Below are 15,105 nucleotides of genomic sequence, written 5' to 3'. Positions count from 1 at the left end.
AGCTGTCCTCAGAAACCCTATACAGAGTTACTATGAGTCAGAACCGACTCGACAGCACACAACTACAACAAAACACGAAAATATATTTTATGACTGTAGCAAGTATGAATCTTAGGCAACATACTCAGTTATGCCAAAAAAGTAACCTTAATTTTCTATAGTAAGACTCAGTTTCTTTTTCAAGGCTCTGTTTTGTCAAGTGCCACACCCCATTATGCTGATTTTGAGTGGTGGTGGTTGGTGGTTGGTGGTTATGTGCTGTGGAGTCGGAACCGACTCAGAGTCAACCCTGTACAGAGTTTCTGAGGCTGTAAATCTTTAGGGGAGCAGAAAGCCTCATCTTTCTCCTGCAGAACAGCTGGTAGTTTTGAACTGCTGACCTTATGGTTCACAGCCCAATTCATAACCACTACGCTACCAGAGGTCCTGTAGTCTCAGACAGTTCAGAGCCCTATTGCTGTCCCCTGACAGCATTGATGAACTCAAGCGTGGCAACACTAGTTCAGTTGGCCCAGGATCGGGCCATGTTTCGTTCTGTTGTGCATAAGGTCACTATGGGTTGGTACTGACTGGATGGCACCTAACAACAACAACCCCCAACTACTTGCTTTACCCTGAGGCTGTACCTGGTACATTGTCATCTGCTCTGGTTGTCATCCACTGGGATGGGAACTCACTCCTCCTCCCTTCTGTTCAGGCAATAGCATGTCTACAGCTAACAGTGACTATGGCAACTTGTTCTAAATTTCTAAATGATCTCTCACAGCTGGCAATGGAAACTGCCATTGGCAGATAAAAACTGCTCATTGCTGACCCCTCAAGTACCCCCAGGGCATGGGCCATGTCTGCTATACTCTAGATCCAACTCTCTGTGCAGGGCCTGGCCAGTCCTCTGCTCCCGAACACAGAAGTTTTCCATGCTAAGTTCTGTCTTAGCCACATCCAGTCTGTGTCATCAAATGACACAGGCCTGCAGGGAGTTTTGAGTGGTTGTCTTGGATTCTCGGGTCCTGTTGTTCATAAGTGCCTGTTGAGTCAGTTCTGACTCATAACATATGTAACTCCATATACAACAGAATGAAATACTGCTCAGTCCTACATCATCCTCACACTTACTATTATGTTTAAACCAATTGTTGTAGCCACTGTGTCAATTCATCTTGTTGAAGGTCTGCCTCTTTTTCTTTGACCCTAAACTGTACAAGCATAATGTCCTTTTCCAGAGACTGGCCCCTGCTGGTAATATGTCCAAAGCATGTGAGACAAAGTTACATCACCCTTGTTTCTAAGTAGCTTTCTGGCTGAACTTCTTCCAGTTCTGACAGTCCAAGGTACATTCAATCAATATTCTTCATCAACACCATAATTCAAATGCATCAGTTCTTCTACAGTTTTCCTTACTTATTATCCAAATGTCACATGCATATGAAGCCAATGAAAATATCATGGCTTGGATCAGGGGCATGCTTGTCCTCAAAGTGACATCTTTCAAGAGTGTTTTAGAATCTCTTAGGACGTCCACTTTGGTCTTTCTTTCTTTTCTGCTTTTTAAAATTACCTTTTTCCTTTCTCGTGTATGATGTTTTTGATGTCATACCTGAATTCCTCTGGTCTTTGATAATTACTGTTCAATGTGTTAAGATTTTCTGGAGATGGTCTCAAAATTCAGGTGGAATATGTTGTTGTTGTTATGTGAGGTGGAGTCGGATCCGACTCATAGCGACCCTGGACAGGGTTTCCGAGGCTGTAAATCTTTACAGAAGCAGAAAACCTCATTTCTCCCATGGAACAGCTGGTAGTTTCGAACTGCTGACCTCGAGGTTCGCAGCCCGATTCATAACCACTACACTACCAGAGGAGTCCTGGTGTGTCGCTGTGGGTTAATGCGCCAGACTGCAAAGTCATTTGAACTGCAAGGTTGGTGGTTCAAGCTCACCAGCTGCTCCTCAGAAACCCTATCCAGGGTTGCTGTGGGTCAGAACTGACTTGATGGCACTTAACAACAATAACAATGCTACCAACAACGCTGCTTGTTTTGATTTTCTTCAGTTTCAGCCTGAACTTACATATGAGCAATTGATGGTCTGTTCCACAGTTGACCCCTGTTCTGGTTTTGGCTGATGATGATTGAGTTTTTCCATAATCTATTCCCACAGATGTTGTCTGTTTGATTTGTATATATTCCATCTGGCAAGGTTCACATTTCTAGTCACTGTGTAAGTTGCGGAAAAAGGTATTGGCAAAGAATAAGCCATTGGCCTTATTCATCGCAAAATTCTATCATGCAATTTCCAGCATCATTTTCAATCACGTAATTTTCCAGCTTCTGATTCTTTTTGTTTCTAAGACAGTCTTTTACATTCTAAGCACCAGTAATTATCAGTGCATCATGATTGCATGTTTGATCAGTTTCAGACTGAAGAAGTTGGTAGAATTCTTTAATTTTATCATATTTGCCTTTAGCAGTTGGTTCATAAATTTGAATTATAGTGGTATTAACTAGTCTTCCTTGTAGGTGTGTAGAAAACCTATCGCAGACAAGCATTGTACTTCCAGATCCATCTTGAAATGTTCTTTTTGACAGTGAATGTGAGGCCATTTCTCATCTTCAATTTGTAATTCCTTGCATGATAAACCATATGATTATCTGATTCAAAATGGCCAATACAATCCATGTCAGCTCACTAATGCCTAGGATATCAATCTTTGTGTACTATTTCATTTTGACAACTTCCAGTTTTCCTAGATTCATACTTTGAATACTCCACATTCTGATTATTAATGGTTGTTTACAGTTGTTTCTTCTCATTTTGAGTAATGCCCCATCAGCAAATGAAGGGCTTGAAAGCTTTGCTCTATCCACATCATTAAAGTCATTCCTACTTTGATGAGGCATCTCTTCCTCGTCATCTTTTGAGAGCCTTCCAACCTAAGGAGCTCATCTTTTGGCATTATATCACACAATGTTTTACTGCTATTCTAAGGTTTTCAGTAACGAATCTTTCAGAAGTGGACTGTCTGTTCTTTCTTTCCAGTCTGTCTTACTCTGCTCAACTAAAACTTGTCACCATGGATGATCCTGCTGGTATTCTAAATACTTCCAGTATCACAACCATACACAAACCACCTCAGTATGAGAAACTGATAGACAAGCGGTGGTTCTTCATATTAATTATAGTAAATATGCCTTGTTTTTTGGAGGTGGGGAGGACTCTATCTTACCTCCAATAATAGAATGCTTTTCTATCTCCTAAATTGATAGCAGGTAGTTTCCCACCTGTCTCTCATTCATTTCTGATTATGCATTTTCGCTCCAATCAAGGAGATCTGGTAGCGTAGTGGTTATGAGTCAGGCTGCTAACCTCAAAGTCAGGAGTTTGAAACTACCAGCCGTTCCTTGGAAGAAAGATGAGGCTTTCTGCTCCCATAAAGATTTACAGCCTCAGAAACCCTATACAGGGTTGCTATGAGTCAGAACTGACTCCATGGCGCATAACCACCACCTCCATCACTTTAATAGTAAGTCTCCTTAACCACAACCTGCTCAGACCAGCTTCTTTCTTAGCTTTGTGGTTCTCAGACTTAAACTACATCAGAATTACCTGTAAGGTTGTTAAGGCCTCAGTCCCAGAGTTTCTTATTCAGCAGGATGAAAAAGTCACGTAATGCCAGGCAAGGGGATGAGGAAGCATACACCCTCTTCCTCCATTGTCAGAGGCCACTGGAAGCATACTTCAGTTTGGCTTGAACTTAAATAAATTTTGAAGTTTTGATCTTTGCTTGTGGTGTGACCTTCTTAGTATTGATTTGAGACTGACACTTAAACTAACTGATATTTTTAATACCCAAGAACCAAATGAGTTGGTCAAGTCAGTTCCAACTCTTAGCAATTCTACATAGGGTTTCTGAGACTAAAAATCTTTACAGGAACAGACTGCCTTATCTTTTTCCCCTTGGAGTGGCTGGTGGGCTTGGATTATCAATCTTAAGGTTAGTAGTCCAATGCCTAACCCACAGCACTACCAGGGCTTAATATCTAAGAATGATCACAAGATCAGAACTTTCATCTAGGGGAAGGACAAAAGATAATCCCTGTTGAATAGATTTAAAAGTACAGAATGAAGCCCTGGAAGCATAACACTTAAGAGCTCAACTGTGAACCGAAAGTTTATTGGTTTGAACTCACCTAGCAGCTTCTGTCTGGTAGTGTAGTGGTTACGAATCGGGTTGCGAACCTTAAGGTCAGTGGTTCGAAACTACCAGCCGCTCCATGGGAGAAAGATGAGGCTTTCTACTCCGGTAAAGATTTACACCCTCGGAAACCTTGTACAGGGTCGCTATGGGTCGGACCCGACTCAATGGCGCTTAACAATAAGCAGCTTCTCTAGGACTGATTGGCAATCTGATTTGTAAAGATTAAAAAAAAAAAAAAAAAAAATTCCGGTGAGTGTATTCTGACTCATGATAATCCTATAAGGTAGAATTGCCCATAGAGTTTCCAAAGCTGTAATCTTTAAGGAGGGAGCATTGTAGGGAGCCCCCCAACGAGATGGATTGGCCAAGTGGCAGCATTGATGGACTCAAGCATGGCAACAGTAGTGAGGTTGGCCCAGGATCGGACATTGTTTTGTTCTGCTGTGCACAAGGTCACTATGAGTTGGTACCGACTCGATGGCACCTAACAACAACAACAACATTGTAGGAAGTGCTGTTGAATAAGCACCAGTCTGCTAACCATAAGGTCGGTAGTTCAAACCCACCAGCCGCTCCACAGGAGAAAGATGAAGCTTTCTGCTCTCATAAACCCACTATAGTGTTGCTATAAGTCCAAAATGACATGAAAATACCTAATACCAACAACAAAACAATATGTAATGAAGCAACTATATGATCTTTCTCCTGTGAAACTACTGATGGATTCCAACCATCGACCTTTCAGTTAACTACTAAGCACTTAACCACCATTACACCAGAGCTCTCCCATAAAGATTATAGTCTAGGTAACCCTATGGGGCAATTCTACCCTGTCACACAGGGTTACTATGAATCAAAATTGACTTGATGACATGTAACAAGAAAAAAATGACATGTAACAACAGAAGGGAATCACATCGAGTTGCTTTAATGAAGATGTCTCATGACTCATGCCCATGTAGCATACCTGTTATGCTTTTGTACTTACTGATTTCTATTTCTAGTAGTGATTTAATAAGTATATTGTAGAGAGTTTATAAGTCAAACCCTGTGGGGAGTTTGTTATTGGTTCTCTCTCTGAGTCTGACTCTATCTACTTTAATCCAAGTAAAATATTTCCCTGAATTTCTCTCTAGGAGAATTTTCTTTGTCACATTCTCTTTGGCTAAGACTCTCCATAGTGCCCAAAGGTATAAGGCCACCGTTCTCCTGGGTCAACTCTGTACTTTTCTGTTAGCACAGACTTGATTTTACTCATGTATGTGTTCATGAAATGCCCTTAGGTAAAAGGCAAGTGAGGGTGATAATAAAAACATAAATCCTGGTTATCTGAACTTGTAAAAGTTTCAAATAATGATGTAGGGCTGACGTGACTTAACATCAGCTTCTCTGCTAACATTCTGGAAACCAGGGGGGGGGGAGGGGAAAAAGCTGGAGGTTTCAGATTTCAATGTGTACTATCCCTTTGTTATTGTTGTCAGGCCAGGGGTCAGTTCCAACTTACGGCAACCCCTGTGTACAGAGTAAAGCAGTTCCATAGAGTACTCAAGGATGTGACCTGTTAGAAGCAAATCATCAGACCTTTCTTCTGAAGTGTATCTGGGTAGGCTTGAACCACCAACTTTTTGGTTAGTCAATCAGCACTTAACCATTTGCACTGTGCAAAGACTTATGACTATCTCTTGAAACCCCAGTTTCTTTCAGCTTTGCCTGGTATCTCTGAGTTTATAGTTTTCTGGTTTAAATTCTTTTCAGTAGAAGACTAGCTCTCCTGAGGTGAAACAAAATTAGATTTTTCATTACAACAACTGGTAACTAATAGTCTTCATTTAGCTTTATTCCTTTCCCCTACTTTCTGAGTACCATGCTAGAAGTCATAAAAAAGAAAAAAATGGAATGCATAAAGATCTACATCTTAGGCATTAATGAGCTGAGATGGAGAGTTATTAACCAATTTGAATCTGACATTCATATGATTTACTGTGTTAGGAGTGACAAATTCAAGAAGAATGGAGTCACATTCATTATCAAGAGAACATCTGAAGATCTATCTTGAAATACAGTACTTTCAGTGATACACCTAAAGGGAAGACTTGGAAGGAGAAAAGAACTACTTCCGAATGTTCAGCTTTTGAAAACCTCATGAATAGCAGTGAAACACTGTCAGACAACACAAGAATACTGAATACTGAAACATGATGAAATGCACCAGAATATTGTCATATACCATGCCGGAAGATGAGCCCCTCAGGTTGGAAAACACTCAAAATACAACTAGAAAAGAGATGCCTCCTCAAAGTAGAGTTGACAGTGATGATATGAATGGAATAAAGTTTTCAGGACCTTCATTTGCTCATGGAACACAACTCAAAATGAGTTTTAAACAGCTTTAAACATCTGTTAATAATTAGAACATGAAACGTGTGAAGTACGAATCTAGGAAAATTGAAAGTTGTCAAAATGAAGTGGAATGCATAAACATAGATATTCTACTTATTGTTCTTGTTGTTAAGTAGTGTCCAGTTGATTCCAACTTGTAGCAAACCTAGATAGGGTTTCTGAGGACTGGCTGTTGAGTTTGAACCTCTGACCTTGTGGTCCAGTGCTTATCCGAGCCACACCAGAACTCCATCCTAGGCATTGTTGCTGTTGTTAAGTGCAGTGGAGTTTGTTCCAACTCATGGCAACCCTGTATAGGGTTTCTGAGGAGTGGCTGGACTGGGGTTCAAGCCCACCTTGCAGTCCAGTGCATTAATCCGCAGTGCCACACCAGTACTCCTAGGCACTAGTGATCAGAAATGGACTGGTATTGGCCATTTTGATTCTGACAATCACGTGGTATAGTATGCCAGGAATGTAAATTCAGGAGGAATGGAGTCACATTCATCATCAAAAAGAACATTTCAAGATCTATCTTGAAGTATTATGCTGTCTGTGATAGGACAGTGGTGTGGCACTGTGGGTTAATGCTCCAGACTGCAAAGCTGTTTGAACTGCAAGGTAGGCAGTTCAAGCTCACCAGATGCTCCTTGGAAACCCTATACAGTGTCGCTATGGGTCGGGATCGACTCACCGGCACTTAACAACAGGGAAGACCAGTTAATACCACTATTATTCAAATTTACCCACCAACCACTAAAGCCAATGATGATGAAATTGAGGACTTCTACCAACTTCTTCAGTCTGAAATTGATCAAATATGCAATCAAGATGTATTGATAATCATTGGTGATTGTAATGCAAAGGTTGGAAACAAAGAAATAGGATCAGTAGTTGGAAAATATGGCCTTGGTGAGAGAAATGATGGTGGAGATTTCCTGAGAGAATTTTTTCAAGATCAACGCCTTCATCATTGCAAATACCTTTTTTTTTAGTGAGTAATGGGCTCACAATTTAAATTTATTATCAAAATATTTCCATCAGATCACAAACCTGAAAAGAGAAGATGTGGAGCTACATTGTTGTAACATTGCCCTTGTACCATAGCAACCCTCAGGGATAGACTTCATTTTCACCACCCTGCTTGTAAACCACAATGTAGTTTACATAGCTCTAGACATCTATCCAATGGCATTTTTTAACCTCAAGGTTTGTGCTTAATGCTTTTCATCAATATGATTTATAAGTTTAAATAGTCTCAATCCTCATCTGTATATCACTTTACAGATTTTGGTTCCTAACTATTTACCTCAGAGAGAAGAACTCTACCTGAAACTTCAATAGTCAGTGATTATAATAACAGTTATTTAGTCATATGTGTACTTAATTATTAAATATAAAAATTATTATTTATACATTACTACAAATCTTTTAAAAAGGCCAAGTTTTGAGTGAGAATGAGGAATAAATTCTTAGAAAATGACAGTGGGCCTTAAGAATCTCCGTATCAGTCGAAGCAGGCTCAACATAAATAGTTTTTGACATTCATTTCTGTAAGAGTTCTTAAAACAAAATGATCTCAGAATGAGCAACTGATTATTAGAAAAATTAATTTAAAACTACTTAAATTCCAAGGCCCCAATATGTATAAGAGTTCTTTGGAAAGGTTTTTAAGGAGCATAAATGTTGCAAATAAAAATTAAAAAGCAAGAACTTAGGTGATGCTTTTTTAACTATCACGTCTCCAAATCTTCTTGCTGTCTTTGATTAGAAATCCCAGTCTACATCAACAAGTAGGTAACACTGTTTCTAAGTGACAACATCAAACTGGCAGACCACATAAGAAACAGACATAAATGGTAAAGCCAGTGTTAGAAATGAAGCATTATTTACACATGGAGAAAGGATTGATTTGACAGACATTAAACTGCCTCCTCTAGCCACACATTTTTCAAAATAATGTTTCTTTTATTATGATTCTAAAGTAGTCATCATTTTGAGGTTCTCTTATCTCTGTTAGTTATCCCAGGTAATTGCAGGGATCTTCGAGGCCAATTCTCTTGCAATAGCATTTCACATTTCTGGGGTCCTGGCAAATCTAGCCAAGGAAGGGCTATCAGGTTTCCCCTGAGGATCACCAGACCCGACATTTGTTCTATCAATTCATGTATGAGTTCTTGGCGGCAGTGAAAGCCTTCTGAAAACTCAGGGGAATTCTGCAAAGTTCCAATAATCCTGGAATTGCCTGGACTGTGCACATCTGTTTTAATGGAGTTGACAGCATATTCTGGCCTGTAGGTTCCACATCACTCCTGAGCAAAGTTCAAGAAGAACAGTTGTCTATGGTTTAGGTCAAGCCCAAAAAGTAATTTTTCTTTGCCATTCTTTTAAACATAATTTTGATAAGCTCTGTATGCTTGTCCAATACCTCCATTATCAGCAATATTTTCTCCCAATGTATTAATTCCATTGAGATATTGTTCACCTACCTGCAAGGTCCCATGAAAAGTTTCAATACTGGTACACCATGCACTTGGATTGCTCTTTAAAATTATTTGCAGATTGTTGATTCCACCAGTCAACAAGGTCTTCATCTTTATTAAAATTTCTACCATTGTCATCAAAGCCATGGGTGATTTCGTGTCCTATGACCATGCCAATGCCCCCATAGATCAATGAGTTGGACTGCTGGGCAGTGAAGAAGGGAGGTTGCAGAATGCCAGCTGGAAAGACTAACTGATTTCTGCCTGAAGAATAGAACACATTGACTACAGCTGCTCCACTTATCTATTTGTCCTTGTCCACTTTTTCTTGGAGTTTCTTTAGTTGTTTATGGCCAAACTTCGAATTTTGAATTATGTTCTCAAAGTATTCATCTTCTTTGTAGTTCAACTCAAGGTGCTCCTTATTCAGTTTATCATCATTTGAAATAAGGTCATCAGGGTAGCCAATCCTTTCTTTGATTGCTAAGGCCTTTCTGCAGCTTTCTTCTTGGTTTCAGCATCCATCCAAGTGAGGTCATGTAAAGTCTGAATAAAACTTCCCAAATCTGTTTTATCAAATCCTCAACCAGTTGCTTATTCTCCCCAGCAAAGGCTGCTTCCACATTAAGCCTTCCCACAGCATTTTCCAGATTCCCTTTGACATAGTTTGCACAACGTCTCCAGGTTGCAGCTTCAGACGTTGTGCCATAAATTGCCTTGCGAAAAGCATTTCTAGACTCCTTGTAGCTTTGGCTGAGGCTGCTTACAAGATCCATTATGAACTGCCAGGACATTAAATTTTGAAGATCTCTGGCAGAGTATTTGGTAAGAATGAGTTTAAGTTTGGTTAAATATTCTGGAGCATAAACAATCATCTCTTCCTCATTTTTAATACTAATATTCACTGTTGACATTATTTCATTTGTGAAATCTGACCAGCTGAAGGGATTCCCGTTAATCACTAATGAAAAGTTATTTTGGATTTGGTCCAATGTCATTTTATTATAAAGAAGCATTGGTTCATTTCAATCTTCAGGTTTAGTGGTAGCATTGGCAATTTCTGTTTCCAATTCCATAACTTTATTCATTTCCAACAAAATCTGGTTGTTTTCTATGGACAGTCCTTTTTCCTGACGAATCAGTTTAGCCACAGATGATTGCTTTACACGCATGCTTTACACTCATCTTCTTATATTCCAGTGCATTCATAGTAGTCTCTGGAGGGAAGGCCAAGTCGAAGCTGATCAAGATGAATTATGTGGTTCATAGAATTCTTGTCATCGGTGTCAACAAAAAAGTTAATCAGGATTTTTTCCCCGTACTTAGAATTCAGTCGTGCAATAGATTTCTCTGCTGTCCAGAAAGCATCATGTGTTTGTTCCCAGTTGTCTGTGGCTACTGGGCAGTCATATATATCTGGTAACAGTTTGAGTAATGGATCTCCACCTCTGTTGTCAATAGCAGATTCATTTATACAAGACCTATACAGTGTTTTTGCCTTCTGCACTACTACTATATCTTCAGGTTTGGCTTCCTCAAGGACATCTTTCAAAACGACTTCTAGTTCATCTCTTAAAATGCCAAAGTTACTGTAACGGGAACCAGCCCCCACAAGCATATTTGAAAAAAATCTGTACAGGGTTCAACAGTGGGATCCATGTTCTCAATCAGTCGAGCAGCTGATTTTATGCAGCCTGATGACTTGCAAATACTATCGTCATAAAGTTGCATAAAGCGCGATCATCGTCACAGCTATGACAGTAAGGAGCAGGACTAGGACCAAAAGGTTGATCTCCAGAGAGGTCCATCGGTATTTCTTTTTTGGCTTTGGAGTGTTGATATCAGTTATATCTATCTGACTTTCTGATCTGCCCATCACCTAAAACCGTGACCTCTCATTAGATCCTGCGCTGGAAGTTGGATGGCTGCTCCAGTCTGCGCTTGGCCAAGCTTCGCAACTTGCACATCTCCGCGCTCTGCACATCTCAGCGCGCTCAACCTCCCGCACTTCCCTCCCCTGCTTTGCCGCTGCAGGACTGGCGAGAGGAGCAGTTCCCTGGGTGACCTGAAGGTTTCCACTAGGCCTCCCAAATCCTGGAGAGGGCCAGGGGGTGGCGGGTGAGAATATCTACCCTCTACTCTCTGGCCCCCACCCCCCGCCACCGCCTCTGCCTTCCCCTTCCTCGCCATTTCCCAAAGGGCAAATACCTTTTTTAAACAGCATAAAATACACATGGATTTCACCATATGGAATACACAGAAATCAAATATTGACTACATCTGTGGAAAGAGACCATGGAAAAATCTCCATATCATCAGCCAAAACAAGACCAGGGGTAGACTGGAACAGACCGTCAATTGCTCATATGCTAGTTCAGGCTGAAGTTGAAGAAAATGAAAACGTGTCCACGAGAGCCAAAATATGACATTGAACATATCCCACCTGAATTTAGAAATAATCTGAAGAACAGATTTGATGCACTAGACACTAAAGACTGAAGACCAAGAGTTGTGGGAGGAGATCAAGGACATCATACAAGAAGAAAGCAAAAGGTCATTAAGAATACAAGGAAGAAGGAAGACCAAAATGGGTGTCAGAAGAGACTCTAAAACTTGCTATCCAGCATAGACATGCTAAAGAAAATGGAAGAAATGAGGAAGCAAAAGAGCTCAAAGAACAACATGAGAAGACAAGATCAAGTATAATGAAATGTGCAAATACCTGGAGTTAGAAAACCAATAGAGAAGGACATACTTAGAATTTCTCAAGCTGAGATAACTGGGGGGAAAAAAAAAAGTCAAATCTCAACTTACAGTGCTGAAAGATTCTTTGGGCAAAATATTGAATAATACAAAAAGCATCAAAAGAAGATGGAAGGAATGAGCAGAATGACTATACCAAAAAGAAATGGTCAATGTTCAACCATTTCAAGAGAGGGCATGTTATCAAGAGCCTGTGCTACTGAAGGAGTTCTGTGTGGTGCTGTGGGCTACCAAACTGGTCTGCAATGTTGGTTTGAATGGCAAGGTCAGCAATTCAAGTTCACCAGCTGCTCCTCAGAAACCCTACACAAGGTTGCTATGAGTTGGAACAGACTCAATGGTACTTAACAACAACAACAACAATGGTATTGAGTAAGGTGCACTGAAGCTCGGACTTCTTCTGTCAATACCATTGGTTGTTGATCCTATGCTATCTCTTGAAATGGTTGACCATCAACCAGTTCTTTTTGGTACTGTGACTCTATATATTCCTTCCATCTTCTTTGATGCGTTCTTCATTGCTTAATATTTTGACTATAACATCTTTTCGTATTTCAAGTCAAGGCTTGAATTTTTTTCTTTAGTTCTTTCAGCTTGAGAAATACTAAGTGTGTTTTTCCCTTTTCATTTTCTAACTCCAGGTCTTTGCAGTTATTGTTGTTAGGTGGTAATAACATAACAAAACAGTGCCCTGTTCTGCACCATACTAAAAATTGCTCTTACACTTAAACTCATTGCTGCTGCTACGGTGCCAATTCATCTCTTTGGAATTCTTCCTTTTTTTCACTGACATTCCATTTACCAAGCGTGGTGTCTTTCTTCAAGAACTAGTTCCTCCTGATAATATGTCTGAAGTATGAGAGGCAAAGTCTCACCATTCTGGTTCCTAAGTAAGGAACATTCTGGCTGTACTTCTACCAACACAGATTTGGTTGTACTTCTGGCAGTTTATGATAACTTTAATATTCTTCTCCAACACAATAACTCAAATGAATCAATTCTTTTATAGTCTTCCTTAGTCATTGTCCAACTTTCACATGCACATGAGACTAATGAAATACCATGACTTCAGTTAGGTGCCCTTGAGGCCTCAAACTGACACCTTTGCTCTTGAACACTTGAAAAGGTCTTGTGCAGCAAATTTGCCTAATGCAATACATCATTTTATTTCTTGACTTCTGCTTCCATAAGTGTTGCTGTCAAAGAAGCCTTTGCCAACTTCAGTCTTTTCTCCATTTCATCACTGGCTTTAGTGGTTGCTGGGTAAATTTGAATAATAGCAGTATTAACTGAGATTCCTTGTAGACTATGGGTATTATCCTATGACTGACAGAATTGTATTTCATGATAGATCTTGCAATGTTCTTTTTGATGATGAATGTGACATTATTCCTCTTGAAATTGTCTGTATAGGCTTTAGGTCTAGTCTGCCTTCTTACCCTGCATCTAGGATCAATCTTGAAATGTTCCTTTTGACAATGTATGTGAAATCATTCCTTTCCAATTTGTTGCTCCTTGCAGAGTAAACCCTATGATTGTCAGACTCAAAATAGTCAATACCAGTTTATTTCAAGAATAGCAGAGCCATTTTTTTTCTGCCCCACCTGCTCTGCGGCAGGGGTTGTCCCTGCCTCTCCACCACCTCCGCCCTGGCCTATCCCCCGACTGGCAGTGTTGGTGGGGGAGGGAGACAGTAGTTGTAGACACCTGCCCCTGCTTCAAAGAAGTTCCCTGGTTACTGTACAATCTTGCTGTGTGGGAAGTTCATGCTGAAAAGCTGAAGCAGCTAATAAGCAAATGACCACAGTTCTCCACCAAGTTCTCAGCCTGACAAAGAGAGTCACTTGCTTTCAACTTAATGAAGCATCAAAAAAATTAAGACTCTTTCCAAGATGAACTTGAGGATTATATAAAAGTGCAGAAAGCCAGAGGCTTAAAACCAAAGACTTGTTTCAGAACAATGAGAGAGGACTATTTAGAAACCTTTGGGTACAAAGAAGAGGTTGATTCCAGACCCAGATAGATACAGAATGTTTAATCAAGCACTCCCATTTGAAACTGTCCAGACTTAGCCATAGTAATACAATATTCCACCAACATTGGAAAACCGGTTACCTCAGAGGGTACCAGCTTATGATAGCAGACTGAGACTAGACTCTCCAGGCTACTGTCAACTCACCAGGGACTATTCCTTAGAAAAACTGGTAGCCTTGGACCTTAGTCAGCAAGAATTGAGGCTCATACAGTGGAGAACCTGGAGGTTAAAAGCACTTCTCAGAAAACGGTACCAGTGCCCATCAAGCCAGTCATAAACAAAAGAGAAAAAGGCACCCTGAGGAAGGCAGAGAAAATCCGGAGCAAGAGCGGCCCAAGCATAAGATGAAGAAAAGTTACAAAGAAATGGATTTCGACAAACCCCAGAGTGTCCTGGAAAACAAGGCAGAGGTGGAAACAGTCAGTGTCAGTACAGAAAAGCTTAATAGAAAGGAGAAAAAAAGCCAAGAAGTAACCTCTAAGAAAGAGGACTGTAAACAGAGAAAAGAGAAAAAGGATCAAGGCCAAGAAAGGACAGAGGAGGAAATGCTGTGGGACCAGTCTGTCCTTGGATTTTGAAACTCCTTAGTGAGTTCTCCTGAGATTGAAGTGAGAAAAATAGTTTGGAGTAGTCTGGTTTCCAGAGGTTCACATTGACATCACTTTTCTTATATGAACAGGTTCTTTAACCTCTAACAAAGGCCAATGAAATGGAGAGTAGTTAGTATGCTTATTTTCCAACACAAAAATTACTTTTCCTGACTTTCTAAAAGCATAACATTTTTCTTATACATAATATAATTTCCCTTAATGATAATGGCTCTGCTTTTTATTCATCAAATTGCTATGATAATAATTATTTTTTGGAGAGATCATTTGTTTAAAATTAGAGGATTAATAGATTTGCAGAACCTTTTTCTTGGTTGGATTTGTTATGGCTTTAGTGGGATACATTTATGTTTGTTGGTTTCTCTAGAAGCAATTTAGATTATTTTCTTTGTTAGCTCTAACTTTGAGTGTATTTTGTATGTTGGACATTGGAAAATTAAATACATTATAATAATAAGCTTAGATAAATATGGTTTTTAAAGTTTTCAAAGAGTTTTCATGCAAAATCAGCTTACATTCTGGAAATGTTTATAATAAAGTGTTCTAATTTCTACATTGAAAAAGTAAAAGAATAGCAGAGCCATCTTTTTTTAACTTTTTATTGTGATATGGGTAATGGTTTCCAGACAAGATCATCAGTTTT

The 15,105-nt window shown here is 39.7% G+C and overlaps 2 pseudogenes; one reads left to right on the top strand and one right to left on the bottom strand.

Moving 5' to 3' along the window:
* Positions 1-8,707: 8,707 nt before the first annotated feature.
* Positions 8,708-10,932, bottom strand: LOC102830895 (annotated as a pseudogene).
* A 45-nt stretch (positions 10,933-10,977) lies between these two features.
* On the top strand, positions 10,978-14,432 carry LOC102837139 (annotated as a pseudogene).
* The last annotated feature ends 673 nt before the right edge of the window (positions 14,433-15,105 follow it).

This window comes from Chrysochloris asiatica, unplaced genomic scaffold, assembly GCF_000296735.1.
Source record: "Chrysochloris asiatica unplaced genomic scaffold, ChrAsi1.0 scaffold00009, whole genome shotgun sequence".
NCBI classification, from domain to species: domain Eukaryota; kingdom Metazoa; phylum Chordata; class Mammalia; order Afrosoricida; family Chrysochloridae; genus Chrysochloris; species Chrysochloris asiatica.
This window is presented reverse-complemented; position numbering and strand designations above follow the sequence as displayed.